Source organism: Corapipo altera, unplaced genomic scaffold (genome assembly GCF_003945725.1).
Source record: "Corapipo altera isolate COAL_440 unplaced genomic scaffold, ASM394572v1 112, whole genome shotgun sequence".
Lineage (NCBI taxonomy): Eukaryota > Metazoa > Chordata > Aves > Passeriformes > Pipridae > Corapipo > Corapipo altera.
The window spans coordinates 2,435,848-2,455,644 of NW_020884899.1; the positions used below are offsets into that span (position 1 = coordinate 2,435,848).

Genomic DNA, 19,797 nt, shown 5'->3' on the forward strand with positions numbered 1-19,797 from the left:
CCCCCGGCCCTGCCCGCGGCCCGGGCCCGCCCGCCGCGCAGCCCCCGGGTGCCCCTGCCCGCCGAGCCACCCCCGCTGCTGCCCCGGCCCCGACGCTGCCCCGGCCGTGCCGCGCTCCGGCCTCACGGCGGGGCCCTGCCCCGGCCCCTCGGGCCTGTCCCGCCGTCCTGTCACACCTGCCCCGGGCTGCTCGTCGCCTCTGTGATCGCTCGGTCTGTGCGGGGGAGCCCGAGCTGCTCCTGCCCCGCAGGGCCGGCGGGGTTTGGGGGTGCCGGGCTCCAGAGGAGCTCTGTGACATCCCGAGCCTGCTCCCGCTGCAGGCTCTGATACCTGCCCCCTTATCGCCCAAACTTGTACAGTACAGCGCTGTTTTCTCCTGTATTATCAAAAACTGTTCCAGCAGTATCCAAGTGTCCTAGCTCAGCAATATCTCCTTTGTCTCCTAATCCTGATCTCTCCTAAAGGAGGAGAGCATATGGTTCTGCTTCTTCCTTATGGTGTTTTGTATTCTGTCCCTGAGCATCCAGGAACGTTGGCAGTTTGTGTACTCTTGGGGTATTTTAATAATCCAGTCCTAGGCTAACACTAATTTTTTGGTGAAAGAATGCGTTCTTTAGGCACTGGAGTTCCAAATTTTATTTTGGAAATACGTTTGCAGTTCCTGTTAAACAAACTGTAGTAGCACTTCAGTGGCTGCACCTATGTTTGCATGTTTTCCATTGGTGTGTTCCTTGTACTGCACTAATGACATAGTGATTGTTTACTGAGGCTTTCCAGCGAAGCTCCAGGTGTACCCTGTGTTTTTACATTAAAACAAACGAACTGACTTGTGCAGCCGTCTGAGAACATGCTTTTCTGGGTGTATTTCTAACCTGTGGTTAGATATTATGCTTCCTCTCTTAGCTGCTCCCAGGACTGGAGATCCAGTAGGGACTGGTAGGTTCGGGATCAGCAGAATGTGATTCTTTACGTAAGCAGGTGTAACTTTTCAGAAAAGATGTTGACAAGTTACTGTTGTGGTTTGTTTTCAAGTATCTTTTGGATTAATAGTATTTGCTAAACCAAAAGTGGAAGTTTGAGGAAGAAAAATGGTGCGTGTTAAACAGCAGGGAGAAAAATGCATCTTTTTTAAAGTAATGACTGTGTGGTAAAATGGTCAAAAAATAGCTATCAGGTGAAAGTTTTCACCCGATTTGAAGTCACTCATGAAACTTCCCAATGCCTCAGCAGGTCTCAGCAGTTAATTTAGTTTAGCAAGTCGTGCAGAAGCTTAACAACTTTGGTTTCAGGCTTTTTCCAGCGCTGCCGTGCTTATCCCATAAAAAAATTCTGTGCCTTGGATTTACAGTGAGGCTTTTTGTGCAGGCCTGTTTCCCAGCACAGCCGTGTGTGTCTGAGGAGCACAGCACAGTGACCCTGAGTTGAAATGCTGCTCACAACTCATGTGTCTGGTTGTTTAGTCTAAGGTAGGTGGTTGTTGCAGTTCTCAGTTGTGCCACTGTTAACTGCAGTGACTTGTCCTTTGCCTTGCATGCTCCAGGTGTGTAATTACTAAGAGATGGGCTGTGTTAAACAGCTTAGTTACTGAGATATTTAATCATGAACTTCAGTCCTGTGTCTGCTCTCATTATTTTTAACATTTCTAGAAAAAGAGAAATTGCAAGTGGGATTCATTCTCTCAGTGTTGTTGGGGATTTAATGTGCAAAAATAACCAGATCTTTATTTCACAGAATTTGGGAATGTGTCCTAATAAGGGCTTTTGTTCTCCAGCTGAACAGCAGTGACTGCTGTGATGTTTATCAGTGTCTCCAACATAGTTGTGTGGTGAGATTACAGTCTGCTCTCCATAGTCTCATACAGAATGAAGGCTTTACTCTCCCAGTATTTCCAGGAGACTTAAAGATTTGTTGATTGGATTGTCTGTCTCTGGTTCTAGATCATTCCAGGTGCTTAGGTTGACTTCTGCTCAGTGACAGTTGTGTGGTTGATACAAAGTGGGAAGACTCTGCTCTTTCACCACCTTGTTGCAAAAGGGAAATAAGAAACGTTTCTTAGTGTTTCTAAAAGTACTGGGGAAGTTGGAACCAAAGTTTTTGCTGTCTGCCTTACTTCCAATGGTGGGATTTTTCTTGTTGGGTTTTTGTTTGGTTTTTTGTTTGTTTTGTTTTGTCTTGTTTGTTTTGTTTTGTTTGTTTATTTTATTTTATTTTCATTGGCTTTGTTTTGATTTTCCCCAAAATGGAAGTCTTTACATTGTGTGGGAACTGATGACACAGGTCTCTTTGGTCATAAAGAACCAGGTTTTACAAGAGATAATTTATTTATTGAGTATTCAGCACTTACTTATATCCACAGATTTACATTGCACTCACAGTTCTGGAAGTGCAGGAGCATCAGACCTATTGTCCCCTTTCTTTTGGGTTGGTTTAAAACCACTTGGATTATTCCAGACAGATATTTGTAGAACTTGTCCTTAAAAACCTTGAAGAAGAAAAATTCTGCCACCTCTGTAGGCGGGAGTGAAGTTGCAGAAAGTGAGAAACTTTCTCACTTCTGTAGGGAGGAAGGTTTGGTGTTTTTTTTTTAGTTTCCAAATTAAGTGTTCTCTGCTGGAAATCAAGCTGCTGATGATCAGAACTCTCTCCTGGTAAACTTTGCTCTAACACTTAAGGGTATATTGTTCTAGTTTTAAGAACATTGTAAATATGGTTTCTGGTTCAAAACCTGCTTTGGTTGTAGAAGAACCATCATGGGAGTTTTAGTTTTCTGAAAACCTTCTTTCTGTTTGAGTAACTCATGAAAGACGCTGAAGAAATGTAGAGCTGAACCCCGAATAGTGTGTTCTCCCTATTGGAGACTGCTTTTCAAACAAAAAGACTATTAAAAAGATTCCCCTGTGGAGTGCAGCTTTGTAATCAAAATACTTGGGGTTTGTAGTGTAGTAGGTTGATAATTCGTACAGTTTGTGTTCAAAATTTGTGTATCAGTTAACAGTTTGCATTTAATTACTTTCCCTTATGCAGTTTGTTGTGTCTTCAGTCAAAGCACTTGGTAGCTTAACTCACCATAACTGCTCTTTAAAGTTACTTCAGTGTTTTGATGCTTATAATGAATTCAGTTAAACACAGAAATACAGAGCTCAGCCAGTGCAGTCTCTGCCCTTTGGAAGCCTGCAGAGATCATCCCTCTGATGGCAAAGTTCCTCACTGTGTTGCTTGTTTCAGCAGTTCCATCACCCCATGGTTGGAGTTTTACCTGATACTCCATTTAAATATTTTTGCTTTGCACATTAAGCTGATTGCTTCGTGTCTTGTTGACTCAGAAGAAAGTTGATTCTCCCCCAGCAGTGTTTGACCTGGGAGCTGCTCTCCAGTTTTTCTGGGCTGTTGAACTTCGTCACAGGATATAGGAATAGGAATGTTGGATTGTCCAGGATTGTAAAGATGGTTTTAGAAGTTCAGATTTAAATACAATACTTAAACACAAGTATTTGTTTTGATTAGTGGATGCACATGTGCCAGACAAAGTATTGGTAAGAAGTGTAGAAGCTGACCTTTTAGACTACGTGTCAGTAGGATCTTGCCAGTCTCTTGTCATGAGAAATGCCTAAAATGGGGTGATTTAAACTTCGTTTAAAACACTATAGTTTGAAAATTTAAAAGTCAAAAAGGAAATGAGTGTTCTCGAGAGTTTACCTGTTGGTATGTAAATGGGAACATCCTGCTTTTTGTTGTTGTTGGGTTTGTTTTATTAGTGTGTAGATGTATGTCCCTGAGATCTGAATTTTTTGGAGTTAGTGGTGTGGGGGGGAGGGGAGTTGTGTGTATTGAAGTGTCTCTGTAGTATCTCCAGTACGGGAAAGAAACCCAGGGATAACCCAAATTCAGAATTGGAGGAGCTAACAACTGGGTTACTGTGCCACATACAAATAAATTAAAGGGGAGAGTTGGTGGAGCCTCCCCTGGATATTAATGTTTGAAACATTCTCTCTCACAGCAGTGTGGAAGTCAGGCAAGTTACCTCCCCAGCTGAGGAATGTACAGGCACCAGAAATAGAGACTGTCAGAGCAGATTTGCCATGCTGGTTAATCACTTATTAATGAATTGCTTTAAGGACATACAGGATTGAAGACACAAATGTGAATTGTGCAGGTGTATTCTCTGAATTAATTCCTGTCTAGTCCTTCAGTTTGTGACCTGGGTGACAGAACAAAGCAGATTTACTGTCTGCCTGGACAGTTCAAATCTGGGAAGGAACACAAGCATTAGAGTGTGAAATGATCTTGATAAATTTGATGAATGGTCTGAACTCTGTGGGGTGCAGTTCAGTAAAGAGAAACACTAAATAATACCTTTGAGTAGCCATAATAAACTTAAATATGAGAAACAATTGGCTGGGCAACACTTCTGCAGACTGTATCACAAAGTGAACACAAAGGAGTTGTGACAGAAAACCAGGAGTTATCCTGGGATATATGACCAGGATTGTTGTTCAGTGTGAGATGGAAATTCTTCTGCAGTACCCAGGGTAAGGCCTCAAATGATGGGCTGTGTCTGTTTTTGTTACTCTACTTCAAAGAGATTTGAACCAGCTGAAGAGTATTTAGAGAGAAGTTGCAATAATGACCTTTGAGGAAGGACTGAAGGAATTGTCCTTGTTTAGTCTGTAGCAGAGATGGGGAGACATAATAATAGGCTTCAAATATGGTAAAGTTTGCTACAGAGAAGAATATAATAGACTGTTCTCTCTAGATGGGCTAAGAAATAATAGTCCTAAAGAGTGAAAAAGGAGATTTCCTTGTCAGGAAAAGCTTTCCAGCTCCGGGAAAGATTATCTATCCAGGCCAGGTAATCATAGGGTTAAATATCTGAGGGAGGTAATAGGATATCTATTGCTGAAAGCTCTAGAAAAGGTTAAATAACCTCCTTTTAGAGGTGATAGAGGTATAGTTTGTCCGTCCTTGGCATAGGAGGCAGAATGACATGTGAGCATTAAATCTGTCCTCATTTTTAGATTTTTGTAATTTTGCTGGCCATGATATAAAAGGCAAAACAACGTGATGGAGCAAAAAATATAACTAGTGGATTAACAATTGTAAATTTAGCTAAAAAAATTTAGCAAATATATTAATTAAAGGGTTTTTTTTAGAAAACATTTATAAAGTCTTCTGTAATGTAATATTGAAGGTAACTTTCATAGGATCTTCATTGTAGAATTAATGACTTGCCTTTATGATCGAGTGGAAGTAAACTGAGCTAGAGTGAAAGTCTTCCAGAAGACTTTGTTAGAGGGAAGCAAAGCTCAAAAGATTAATTCTAAGGAGCCAGGGAATCAGGTGCATTCCAGGCTCTGCAATAGAGCACATCAGGAAGTCAACTTCACCTTGCTTCTGTAAAATACAGATTACAGTTATTATCCCAGACGTGTATTTTGAGGGATAATCATCACTTGTAAAGTCTTCCTGTTCCTATTTGTTATACAAATATAATGTTATTTAAAAGCAGTTTGTGTTCCGTGTGTTAGAAACAGATTTCAGTCTTTTGTGGCCATTGCTGAGTGATAGTCACAGTATGGAAAAGCCTGCTTAGAAATGTATCCTGTCTGTTACATATGGTAGTTTTAAACAAAATTTCTCCTTTGAGGCTTTTTTTGGGGGTGATTTAAAAATATTTTATTAAACTGGAAGAGCTAACCTTGACACAAATGAGTTGTTAAAGCTTTTTAGAGATAAAAGTGGTGGACAATTTGATGGAACTGTTTTGAACTAAAATCAGTTTAATTACTTACTCTGCACTTTTTCTGTTCCAAATCGACTGCCTCCATCCCGTGTGCCCTTGTTCAAGTGTTTCTGGTTTTTGGGATTTGACAAAGCTGCCTTGGGCTTATGGCAAGTGAAGGATAGGCTTTGTGTCACCTGTGTGTGTGCTCTGGAATTAGGGAAAGGTTAAAGTGCTGTCACATTCCCCACGTTTTAAGATGAGTGCAGAGGATTCGCATAAAACCAGGCTGTCACTCTACTGTAGCCTAATGGTAATTAGGCTTTTAGTACATTTTTCCATCTCCCCAATTATATGGATTACACTTTACTTACACTTTCACCTCACAGGGTGTGATGGTTCTGTTTGTTGTACTTGCTGGGAAATTGGGACTAAACCATTGGGAAACAAAGTGTTGGGAACTGAGCGGGCACCGGGTTCAGGTCCTGGTGCAGTGTTTGCTTATGTAAATCTAGAAATCAATACAGGAGGAATGCAAACACTGCTCACTGTATTAGAGTGATGTCAGAAAAGGAACCTGTTCCTTTCCTCTAATAATTTTAAGTCTTCCAGGGATTTTCCTTCTGTGTATCCCTGCAGCACAGAGGCCTTTCTGTAGCGCCTTCTAAAGGGATCAGGGTCTCTTGTGCAGTCAGGGCACAAAGGCTGAAGTCTTAGGCAGAGACAGATGCACTATTCCCTGAGCTCCACGGGAAGAGCTCAAACTGAGATGCAGTTGTCACCCAGAACTGCCTGGAAAAGGCTGGTTTAACCTGGACTTTGGAGCAGTTCATGGAGAGTTGACTGGGGCAGTGTCTGAGCAATGACTGACTGAGGACCTGGAGCAGGAATCTGATGGCAACAGATGCTGGCGTTTGTTTGCTTGTGGGTTGTATTTTTTTTCTGTTTCTAATGTACAAGATTTCTTTGACAACTTTAACATTTGCATTTTATTAATTATTCTAAAATTAGAATATATTAATACATGTTTTCCACCCACTACCATCTTTTCATTTACTTGCACTTTCTATGTCTCTAAAAGTCAGAGTACAACTAACAGTGAGTTTTACAGGTTAGGTAGACATGTTTATATTGCTTTTGTTAGTAAGTACTCTACTTGGGACTTGAAAAGATTTGACAGTGTTTCTGTGCCTTGCTGTGCTGCCAGCACTGTTCTTTGGGCATTTCCTCAAAAGCTGGACTTCAGGAAAAAGGGACCTAACCAGATGTTCTCAGGTCTTCTCAATCCTCAGCTGGCAACTTTTCTGGTTTTGTTTGGTTTGGGTTTATTTATTTATTTTTCTATTTTCTCCTGGAAAAATAGGCATAATGAGAAGCCTTACAGCTTATGGTTTGGTTTTGTTTGTTTGTTTTTTAACCAGTGTCCTATTTTTATCAGAATCACGGTGTTTATTGCATCACTTTTCTGGAAATTCTGCTGTATCCAGTGCGTTGTAAAAAGATGAAGAAAGACTGAAAAAAATCATTATTGGCAGTATCATTGTAGAGGCTGCAGTAGGGCAGTTACTTTTCACATATATATGGATGGTTTTAAATCCATCTGTGAGGAAGTGGTTTCCAACAGAACAAAGTGTAGTTACATCATTTCTCCTAAGTGAGGTCAGCTGAGAATTTTTCTGGATCGTATAATTGGGAATCCAGTGCTCCTTTGTTAAGGGGATTCCTAAAATACTTCAGATGAGAAAGGTTCTTCACATATCTGTCATCTGACAGCCAGTGCTGAAAAGGACAGTGAGAAATGTTTACTCTTTTATGATGTCCTAGAGCAGATAAAGCTCCCCCACACCTCTCCTACCCTAAAGCCAAGTCTCTCTTTTTCACATTTCTTTTCTTACTTTACAGTTTGTTTCAAGGCTTTTTAGGTTCTAAGGCTTATCTCAGTGTGCTTCTTGACATGTTTTTTGAAGGTCTTAGTTGTTGTTGAACCAAAGAGAATTTTGCAAATGCTCAAGAATCCTCTGTGGTTCATTCTCACAAATGCATTGCTTTGTGGGGTACAGTTTGCTGTCAGGACCACTCAGATTGTACAAGTGTAAAAGAACAGATTTGTCTTTTGTTGTTTTTTTGTATGACTGCACCTCGGGAAAACCCCACACCAACCACATAGGTAATTAATTTCTTGTTAAAATTTCAGTTACTGGTGAATTCCAGTTACATCTCTCGTGATCTGAAAAGATCTCTGGTTAATTAGAGCCCAGCAGTGGTTTTATTGAGAATTCCCATATTGCATGAGGGGTTACTCTATTCTTCAGTCAGAATTCTGAATGTAGACAGGGACTGTTTGGCCTCCCTTACAGGTTATGGAGGTAAAGACAACCCAGTTACTGTCACTGTATCCAGTGTGACTCATGTCTCATTGATTTTCCACTTGAGAGGTGACTCTGGTGATCAGACCTTTGTGTCCTGCTGTTAGGGTATATCTCATAATTGAATTTACTTGCAGTTAGATCAACTACCCTTCAAAAAAACTTGTTGTATGTCTGTATTTACTGGGCCCAAGAAATTCTCTCAAAGAAACCATCCCAAAAGGTCAGGAGATTCTCTGTGAGAACGGGAGAGCTCTGGAGAGGCTTTTCTGTGTCGTATTCTTGGTGCCATTTTCAGTTTTGATTCCTGTGTCACTCCAGCTTTGTTACATGACTTGTACCAAATAATCATGTGGACATTTCGTCTCGTCCTGTCTGTTGTGTCAGCAGGCCTGACCTGCAGAAGTGGCATGAACTAGAATTAAGTTTTGTTTGCTTATCCTCCCTTCCATGTGCCCTCCCTGTGCGTGGGCTGTGTTATGGCTTCGCTCCTTGGTTCACTCCTGTGACTGCTTTGAAACAAAAGTTTGCTTTTCTAATACTTAGAAATTAGCTTCTGTTGAAGGCTGGACAACTGTTGCTTTTTGACCTTCACTGGCTGTATTTTCCATAATGAGAAGATGTCAAAAAGAGCCCAAGGGTTTGAGTCAGTAACGAATAAGAATATAGAAAGTTCCTGGGATTTTTTTTTTCCCCCTCGGGTGCCTTTTTTGTGCCTCGGGTTGTGGCAGTGAAGGCTTGCATCAGCTGGGTTTCAGTTAACTTTTCAATAGGATTTTAGCAGCTTTAATATAAAGTGAACAGTAAACCAGAATGGAAATAAAATAAAACATGACACCGTGACCCCTGCTTTGCAGGAAGCAGACGTGAAGAATGCTTCCCCCAGGGAGTTCACAACTCCACAATAATGCAGGTTATAGCCGGGCAGTACAGAGAGGAACAGCAACGGGGTTGAATTATTTCCTGTGCATCAGTTACAAAATATCTTTATCCTCACCGTGGAAGTTTAGAGTTCCAAGTTAACAGGAGTAACTGTGCTGCTTAGGCTTACAAAGCACAGGGTAGAGCCTGAGAGGAAGGCTTCACGTTACAGCTAACCTGATCCAAGGAATGTCTGTCACCAAAGTACAGAGTGGTGGCCCCTGCTTTCCACTGGCACCTGTGCTCATTTGACCATTACACTGAGCCTGTCTAGGAAGCTAAACTAGGAGAAAAATGCCTCTTTTGTAAGGATTTGTGTTTTCTCAATCAACTCACTGTGAGATGGGATTGAATACCAAAGCAAATACATGGGAATAATAAGGATGATGCTCCTGAGAGTTGCAGGGGAGTGGGATTGCCCCTTTTTGCAGATTAAATCACTTAACGGTGAAATGAAACCTCACCTGGGAAGTCTTGTTGCAAAATTCAAGAGAGAAGGACTCACCAGCCTGTGAGTCCACCCTGTTGATGAGTGAGAGGAGAGATAGATGGGGCTTTGTTTTTGCTAGAAAGGCATAAGGAAAGTGGTGCCTTGGACAAAACAATAAAGGAAGGAAATGCTCCTTTGGGAAGGCTCTAAGTGGATAGGAGTGAGCAGGGGTAGAGAAAAGGCCTTTGCAGTAGTTGGGAGGCAAAATGCTGAGATCCTTCTGAGAGTGACCCACTTGGGGTGGGAGTGAAAACCTTTCTGAATCAAACCAGCTGCTGAAAGAGGGTTCAGTCTCTAAAGAAGCTGTTTTGCCACCCTTGTAGCCTTCGTTGTCAGTGAATGTGTAACCTTGGACAAAGGTTCCTGCCCCCATCAACTCATTTTTAATTATGATTCTCTGAACTCGACATGGATTTACATTTTTATTTCCTCAGTGGCTGTTTAAATACACACACATTGTAGAGTCGCTCCTTTCTCACCACTAAGAGCCAATTAAAACCAGAAAGTTTTAATGTTTTCCTCAGCTGAGCAAGGATAATCCAGTGTATGCACAGAGAACTCCAGAAAGGAAGCAGTGCCCACCTTAGCTGCCATGTGATTCAGGAGGGGCATTTTACGTCAGAATAGGCAGGTGTTTGAGATGTTAGAAGATGGTCATTTCAATTTTGAATACCAGTACTCTAAAAATTTCAAACTGTATCTGTGGCAAACTCAGAAAGCTCCTGGTCACATTGGTTTTGGTCTTATAAAAAATAAGCAGTTGGAAGGTCTTAGGACCCTCATCAGGTGCTAAGGTGATACAAATCTGATGGCTCCTCTATTTCACCACTGTCTTGAGTCAGAAGGATCTCACAAAATGGGTATTAAAATAGAAACAGAGACTCACTGTCAGAAATGTGAAGTAATACATAAGAACAGAATAACTATGCAAAAAACCCCCCCAAGCCTTACTTGAAATCAGCTGTTTCTTAGACATTGCTGTAAAACCACCAGCTCAGTTTTCATTAGGTGTCAAAAAAATAAACAGTGTGGAGTATTGTTAGAAAGAGGTCATGACATAAAATATTAACTATTCTGTGGTAAAAATCTCTGACTTACAGAGGCCTTGCTCTGAAAATTATTATCCCACACTGTCTGCCAGACTTGGGACAGAAAAGGGCAATAGGAATAATCAAAGTTTTGGAATGGCTTCTTTATGCAGAGCACCAGGGAGATAAACCAGATAAAATATCCATTAATTCTGGGAGTGTACAGCAAAGGTATGTCCTCAGATACTGTGAAACTAATTTTTAGAGGTATAGGGCTTTTATGTAGTCTTTTTTTTTCCTCCTGTTATCGAGGAAGGAATGTGTTTAATTGCTTATTGCCCTCAGAGAGATAATGTATCACTGAGTTATGAGGGCTTTGTATGTGCAAAATACAGCAAAGGCTGCTTAGGAGATACATTCTTACTGTATTTATTTTTCTTCTTTAATGGCTGTAGCATTGTGCTGTGGGTAATACAGTTGTTCACAGCTGAATAATTTCATTTTTTTTTTAACAGAAATTGTTGTTGTTCTCCAAGATAATTGACAATCGGGGTTTTTTTTTCCTATAATGTTTTTAAAAAGGTTAAGCAGTTTCATGGACAGCATGTAAACTACTTTGTCAAGTGAATCCTTACTTATTATTTGATGTCAGCCCTTCAGAGGTACTAAGTAAGGGACAGGCACAGCACTTGGTTTCATGTAGTGCTGTTAGATTCCTTGGATTAGTTTGAAAAAAACTGTGCCTTAGAAAGAGCCAGTAGGGCTTTTTTAGGACATCACTGGCAAACTGTAAGTGATCTATTATTAAAAAGAACCCTATATAGAGTCTTCTGCTTGATATCTTTGTGACTGTAAATGTGCATATGACTGTCAGAGTGAATCAGTGTGATTTCTAACTTTGTAACTGCTTTCAGTGATTATTTTCAAATTCATACTCCAAAAATTTCGAACTGTAGCTGTGGCAAACTCAGAAAGCTCCGGGTCATGTTGCTGTTGGTCTTGTAAAAAATAAACATTTGGAGTAATCATATCTCTGTAGCTGAGTGCTTCACAGGGATAAAACAGGAAAAGCATCAATTTTACCTTGTGTTTGTGTCAGAACCTAAGTCCCTAGTAAATAAGATAACCATTTAGTGCAAGGTTTATCTAAATTCTTCACGTGAGAAATTTTTAAATATTTGATACCTTAAATATTTGATACCGTGTGTGAGCAATCCCGGTGTGTGACACGGAGACAAAGCCTGTGCCTGTGGAGAGCAGGAGCTGAACTGCAAGTGCAGATTTGGTCCTGCTGGGCTGGGTTGGCCATTTAGGGAAGTGTCTGAACTCAGCAATCTGCTCAGGATGGGGATGGGAACGATCTCATCACACTCCCTGAGCCACCTTCTGGCAGCTTCCACCGTTCCCTGAATCCGGGATCAAATGTGCTGAAGGGAGACAGGAGCTCTTTTTTTTTTTCCTTTGTTCTTGTGCTTTGAGAAATTCTCCAGTGGCTGAACCTGGAACTCGAATAGCCTTTTAATGTTCCTTCAGTTCTTTTACCTGATGGCACAGAATAAATGCAAGGAATGGTAAAATGAGCATCTCCTTTTTATTCGTGGCAATAAATGTCAAAAATTTGAGATACCGTAGCCAGACATGTATTTTTATATAAAAGGTTAAATGTTCTAATTGCTATTCTGTTAAAATGTGGTCCTAGTTTGCCCTGTATTATTGAATTAATAACTGATGATGTATAAAATCCATGGAATATTACCGTGGCCCTCAGTCCTATTGTCTCGAGACAAAGGAGGAAAGTCAAATCTTTGTGAGAAATTACTTCAGTTTCAGAAAATTCAAATGAGAAAAGGCAAGGTGATATTTAAAACCTTGACATCTTATGTGTTCTAATAGGGTAGATACAGCTGCAAACACACACCTGGGTTCCTAGTGCTGAGTGGATCTATTTGAAGCACTCTGATGGTGTAGTTGCAAAGGCATGCTTTATACATGCAGTAGCTTTCCATCATTGATAATACCATGATTTTTTTTGTTTCTTCATCCCCAGAAAAATGTGTCTGGGCAAAGTCAAAAAGACTGAAGTGTAGAAGGGGGAGCTCTGAGTAAAACACAGAATTTTTATTCTGCTAATTAAAGAAAAACCAACCATAACACCACGTGAAAGCAGAATGGAGAAAGAGTTAAAGCTGAAATGCTGTGAGTTGCATTGGGTATCTAATCCTGTAGCCTTTCCTCTTTGCCAGGCTGTGGGTCTTTACACCCACTCGTAGAAATGAAAATGTAGAATTCTCTTTTAGGAACACATCAGGAGGGTAGCACGAATGCTAAAAATTTATGGGAGCTCAGGGGAAGTTCATGGGAGAGAGATTCATTGAAGTTTAGTAAATAGATAGAAATCACATATGACTTAAGAGGACTCTGAGCTAAAAATAGTGGGAAGCTGTAAAGGTATTATATATAGCAGCTCTTGCCTAACCATCTGCTTCTCACTGCTCTTGGAGACACAGCACTGACTGCACAGACATTTGGCTTTACCCCGGGTGAGAAAAGAGGCTTGAAGTTAATAAAGTTCAACAGAATTGATTTGCATTTAAATTTCCTGAGGAAGGAGCTTTGAAACCGAGCAGTCAATTAACGTGGGGAGGGAAGTTTGTTTGTGCTCAGGTGACAGATCTGCTCCTGTGCTCAGGCAGTAACAGGCAAATCCCTTCTGCTTTGTAGCTGTAGTGCAACATCTCAGTATCTGGAGCACAGAACATCTGGAGAACTGAATTCAGAATGAATTTTTCACTTGCTAGGCAGTCTTTCATTTTCTGCTTGAACAGTGAGCAGAGGTTTGACAGTAAATTGTCTCACCTAAGTGCAGGAAATCATGAACTCAGAACAAAACCCTGATGAGCAACAGGAATCAAAGCAGAATACTTGAGTATTCCTTGTATCACAAAGTCGAATAAAAGAAGCAAAAAGAAAACCATAAAGAGGGTAAACTGTAGCTATAATTCAGCATTGTGTTGACAGGTTAATGGTAGGCTTAGAGTAACAGTGTAAAGTCTCAGAAATAGCTGGCAATGCCTTTTAAATCTTTAAAATATGTATATTTAGCAAGTTAATAAGATGCATGGAGAAGAAACAGCTGATGCGTAGTGGCACTATGTGAAAAGTTGTATCTTCTGGCTTAACCTTTCGAGAGAATAAATTTGTGACTTTGAAAGAGTAAAACAGTGTGAATCAGACTGGTCTGAATTTTAACTGTGCTAAGGGCTGTAGGAACTGCAAAACCTACGAGCAGGCCTGCATCTAGATGAAAAATGAAAGTGGAGCAGACCAACCTAAAGGTTATTTGTCAGTGGTCGCAGGAAGAGCAAAGAGCTGTAGGGAAAGAACAAACAACTGCCTGGATTTTTACAGGGCAGCAATGACATTTGATGCCAAAGTGTTCAACTGAAAAAGATGTTCATATTGAGAAAGTGAGAGTAACTAAAAGGCTGAGATTTTAAATGTAAATGTAGGCCAGACAGAACTTCCTTTGTATTTCCAGTTGGTAATGTCAGCATAGGCCAGGCAGAGCACAGAAAACCTAGAAAATTAAATGCAGCATATTGTTTATCAGTGAATGCACTGGCCTACAAAGACCTTCTGAGCAAGCAAGAGAAGAAAGCAAAATGGCAATCAAGCAAAACAAAATTGTACGTGATGCAATCATATTTCTGTTTGGATTATATATATTAGAATAAAAAAGTTAACCAGGCTACCATTGTGCTGTTAAATCAGGAAAATTGTGGTCAGCTATCCTGTCTGAAGGTAGCTGGATGTAAAGAGAAGCCCCTAGAAAAAGTAATGTACTGGTTGAACTGGGGTCACTCTTATAACAAAGTTTATGTATTTTCAAATAAAGGCCCCTATTACCAGCAGTTATACTGTAATTAAAGGAAAGGGTACGTGGTAATGTTCATATTGCAGGTCTGGTTTCCTGTGCCCACAGACAGGACAGCAGAACAACAGAAGGGGGCTGCTCTCTGTTCTTTTAAGAGCTTTTAAAAAACATGGTTCTTAATGCATTTAAAACACCTTCAGTAGTCACCAGCTGAAACTTCCAAGCCAAGTAGACTGGAATATGTATAACAGCCTTTTTACTCAGAGCACTTAAATACAGAGTGAACATACAGGGAGAATGTCAGACTCCAGAGGGGTGTGAAACCTCTGCTTGACAAGCTCAGTGTCGGTTATAAAGCAGAATTGGGAATAAATTGTGAGACATTTGTAAGTGCTGAGATCTGCAGTTTTGGGAGAAAACTTTTGCCTTCAAGTGCTCCTGAGGAGAGGGGGTCACTGTTGGTTGGTTGGGTGATGCTGCCACGCAGCTCAGAGAGCAGGAATGTGTTCAGAACCGCTTGAAAGACCATCTGCAGTTAGACCAAACAGCAGAGACAATGAAAATAAACAATATCCTGTATGGAAGGCTGGAACAAAAAGGAAGGATGGGTCCTTTTGCTGCAGATCACTATTTTGAGAAGTGCCACAGCGTTGAGGTGCCAGCAGAGAGGTGTAGTAATGAAACATTTCAACAGCTGTAGCATCTCAGGCAGTTTCTTGTAGAAAAGAGATGTTTCCCTGCTGACTCGGTGTAATACAATTGTATTAATGTGTCACAGTCAGTCTTAGTCCAGCCACAGGAGCTCGTAGAAATGACTGCCAGTCAAAACCAGACACCAGGCAAGTCCTTTACAGTTGGACACGATGATCTTCAGGGTCTTTTCCAACCTCCACGATTCTGGGATTTGATGGCAGCAGGCTACTGCTGTGTTTAAATTCAGGTTTAAAGCTGACATTGTTTTATAAGCTGTTCCATGTTTTTTTAGAGCCCCTTGCATGTGAGAGCACGTCTGGTTACGTGGTGACTGGTGCTGTAATGAAAGGCAGTGTCAGCTGGTGTGGCAAGGGATGCCTGGAATTTTGGGATGCCTGGGATTCTGGGAGCACGAAAATGCACTGGGTGAGGAGACCCAGCAGGGCCACAGCTTGGCTGGGACAAGATGCATTGGTTTTCCTTGTAGATTTTGGGATAGTTCTGGGCTCCCTCTGTGCCCTCAGTCTGTCCAGAATGTTTTTTAAGCATTCAGAGCTATAATTCAGATCAACCCTTTAGGTGTCCCTCTGTTTACTGCTGTCACTGAGTAGTATTTGAAGCCTTCGGCCAACTTGGCAACCCCCCTAAATTTATCTGGGAGTAAAACACCTCAGAACTGTAGAGAGTTTGCAGCTCTCACAGAAGTTGAGTCCCCTTTTAAAAGGGGTTTTAGCCCAGCAGTTACCTGCTATCCATGATTTGCAAGCAGTGTGGTCAGGGCATGTGTACACTGGAATTTGCCTCATGTGCCCCTTCTCCAAACTCTGCTGTGTGTCACTTTGTCATCATGACACACTCCCGAGTCTTCTGGAGCTGATGCTGGAATTTTGCATATAAAAAGCTCTTATTAATGGGTGCATTTCAAATGTGTGCCCTTGACTGAAAATCATCGGGGATAAAAATGTTCTATCCAGTGTTTCATCCAATATGCACTTTGCAGTGTGCTTCAGAGGGCAGTGTGTTTGTAGTCACTGCTCCAACAGCCAATCAGGGTAGTAATTTCCAGTGTAGTATTCTACAAAAAGGACAAAACTGGCTTATCTTGGAGGTTTTAGGAAAAAGTAAAGGAACACTACTTTTCTCCATCAACTTCCTTTTCACCTGTAAACTGTTAGCAGGATTATTAAGTACTTGATGGCCCCTTACAATTGCAGCCTACCTATTGGAAAAAACAATTTTTTTTAATGCTAGATATTTTCTATGTATTGCAATAATAACTTGTTTAGGAAATAATATATTTCCTATTTATATAAAACTATGTGCTGGCTGTGGTTAAGTGATTAAATAATATTGGAGTCTATTCTGCTAGGGGAACATTTTGATAAGTGGTTACTGTAATCAAGTTAGTGTAATTAATTTTATAATGAGCTTTTGAAGAACCTGTGTGATTTAATGTATCTCCAAGATGTTAGTCACATGTGTTGGTAATCCTGCAGAGGAGATGTTCTTTGGATAACAGGAAAGCTAATTAGCAGTTGAATGGTTTCAGATGAAAAAGGCATATTATAATTTAGAGTGGGCCTTTCACCTGGCATGATGAAGTGGAGTGGGTAGGTGGGATGATAAGGATACAGAGGGATGGGCAATAAATGAGGTTAACTGGGACATGGAAGTTATTTCATTCATAGTCTGATTTTAATTTTCTCAATAAGTTAATTGTATCAGACAAGAGTGACTTCATTGACTGTGTATTAGTAGAATTTATTGACTGCATATGAGTCAATAAAGTAAGTTCAGTAAGGGTGTTTAACTGTAGCCTTCTCTTCATTCAGGATAAATGCAATTTGTATTAAATGATGTTACAGTAATTGATAATTTTTTTTGCATTTTTAAAATTAGTTAAGATGACACATTTAAGATTAACACACTCTTTGGTGTGTTGAAGTGTGGAATGTTGTTTATTTTTAGCTGCTCTCCCTACCTGTCCATTCACCTTCAGCATTCCCCTCAGCCTGCCTTCAGCTCAGCTCCACCAGCAATTTTGCTCTCAGGCAAATGCTTCTCCACCCATTCCAAATTCCAATTTCTCACTCCAAAATACGGAGGTAGAAAAGCCTCTTGAAGAAATAGTCAGATGTGTGTCTTAAGCAGTAAGAGGGGTTTAAAATAATTTCCATATTTGTGCACAGAAATGACTAATTATTTTGACTGGGAATTCAGGGGAGAGACAGTAGGGTGGGAATATCAGTCTGAGACAGATGCTTCAGTGTGTAATTTCAGCACAGAGTCTAATTTGGCCAAGATACAAGAAACTGGAAGCAGTTTAAGTGGTTTAGACTTTAAGGAGAAGAAATTTGATACAGTGGTTACTTTTCTGGAGTTCTTCTGCAGAGTCACACTTGTATAATTCATATTTAGTTTTATAGGAAGTAATTTTGCAATGTTATCCTGGAATGTTTGATTGGAAGAGGGGTGATGCCTTTATTTTTTCTCTCCTCTTACTTGAGAATAGGTTTGTCTACCCTGGTGAACCCATCTGTTTTAAGGAAGAAAAATCTCATCCTGAACTATCCATTTTGGTTCTTAACCAGTTTTAATTTTGAGTAAAACATCTCCCTTGTTAGTTTGCTGGCTTTTAAAACCTGTTGAAAAGTTCTTCCTGCTGTTCTACTTTTTTTTTTCATTTTCTTTATTTTATCTTGCTGTCCTTTTATATACAATATAATTAGTCCCATTCTGTATTTTGACCATATGTAATTTAACCTTCCTGTGTCTGAGACAGCTGAAATCTCAGAGTAATTCCAGCACCATTTTTTATTTATTTTTATTTTTTATTTATTTTATTTATGTAACTTTTCATTATAGCTTTAAGCTGCTTATATATTATTTCAGGTAAGATCTTCATGGTGTCTTTTGGTGGAGGTTATTTCTATCATTTGAAAGTGTTACTTATTTTGATGTGATGTAAAATCAGAAAAGTACAGTGCTGGTTCCAGAAAACTGGTTCCTTGCTAATGTAGTTCTGCAAAGCTCAGGATGTGTGGGAAGAGATGCTGGCGTGCTGTAGATGTGATAGACTGCTGAACAGAATTTGTTACATGAAATTCATCCCTAATTTAGTAGTACTGCTTTGTTAGGAAGTCATATACATTCTGTGTGGAGATAATCCCAAATCCTGATAATCCCATGGCTGGGCAGATTCTCTTCTTTTCAGAGGTGCTTTTTAAATATTTTTTTGTCTTGGGCAAAAAAAATGCTCTGTTTTAAGTAACATGCCACTGCTCTGCAGAGAATTTAAGAACTGCTGTTTTGTACCACAGAGATCCACCACTTTTATTTATTAGTTTTAAGTCATTTATGAATATTCTTTGCTTTTGAGATACACAGTAAAGTGGTGCCAGACATGCTTAAAATGGACAAATTGTTTTTTTCTATACTGGAATAACGGAGTCTGGAGTGTATTCCTGATGAGAAGGTAATGGTGTAATGATCAGGGTGTCTCTAGGCAAACACAAAAGCTCATTCAGGATACTTTTGGTGTAATTATCTGTGGAAAATGCAAAACCAGGAGGGGCAGGACAGGAAGGTGGCAGACTTGGCTGTTGTCTTACCTGAAGTCACAGGTATTTTAATACAGTTATATTAAGTCTAGAAAATCATTAGGTCAATGAAACAGAGTTTAAGAATTAAATATTTTGGGATGAGATATAGGATAATTGAGTGTACATTGTCTCAAACTAGGTAAATTATACACAGTCTTACACTCTCAAATCCCACATTATTGTGATTGGTACAGATGTGTGTCAACTTGTTTTCTTTCCCAGAAAATCTTCTGGTTTTTGCTATTAGAAAGATCTGTGTAAAAGTGATGGTCTGTTCTGAAGTGTTACTAGTTGAAAAAGGTAATGGAAAATCTGGCACGGGTTTTATTCTTTTTAAAAAAGAATAAAATTCTTTTTTAAAAAGAATTTTAATTTTATTTATTTAATTTAATTTATTTTATTTAATTCTTTTTAAAAAAGAATAAAATACATTTTAGAAAAGGAATATATACATTAAGGCCTCCCAAGTTCTGGCGACAGAAATGAGTGTGATCACAAGTCTTTTGACTGAACTCCCACTCCCAGTACATAATTTTTTTGTTTGTTTGTTTAATGTTGTATGTGATGTTAATTTATCCATCGTAAGTTCCATGTATATAAAAAGCTCCACCACAGTTCTAGTAGAGGTTTTTGTTGCTTTGCTGCTTTCAGGTCTTGTTTACACCCAGTGTGTTCATTTATTGACCACTTCTCTTCATTGTTTCTTTTCTGGCTTAGGGCCACCTTGAACATACTTTTACCTGTACCCACATTTCTTCATTCCTTTAAACAATTGGGCTCATGCTTCATTCCCAGATAGACAGGATTCATTTTCAGTGGAACCAGAATATGTTGTTTCTTAGCTGATTCTTGTCTTCAAACTTGGAGTCTTTATCACATTATTCCAGTGTTCTTCATTAAATGTTGATGTGGCTCCCTGAAGAAGGGCTTAGATCTAAAAGCATCTTTAGTTCCCCTTGCACTCCTTATTCCAGCTCATAAGTAGCTTCTAAAATGAGTGGTGTCCAAAACATTAAATTGCTTTTCCATTGGATTTCTCTGCCATGGAAGATGTGGTTGTTCTGTGTGAAAACAAAGTCATTGTAACTGGTTGTGCAATGTCAA

General features: G+C 39.9%; 1 protein-coding gene across 2 annotated transcripts in view; it reads left to right on the forward strand.

The window, feature by feature from the left end:
* The first annotated feature begins 1,353 nt into the window (after positions 1-1,353).
* Positions 1,354-19,797, forward strand: part of ZZZ3 (zinc finger ZZ-type containing 3) — a 50,967-nt gene continuing 32,523 nt past the window's right edge. For both annotated transcript variants that reach the window (XM_027649284.1, XM_027649285.1), the window contains exon 1: positions 1,354-1,466. The gene's annotated coding sequence lies outside the window, so the exon portion shown is untranslated. The remainder of the gene's footprint in view (positions 1,467-19,797) is intronic.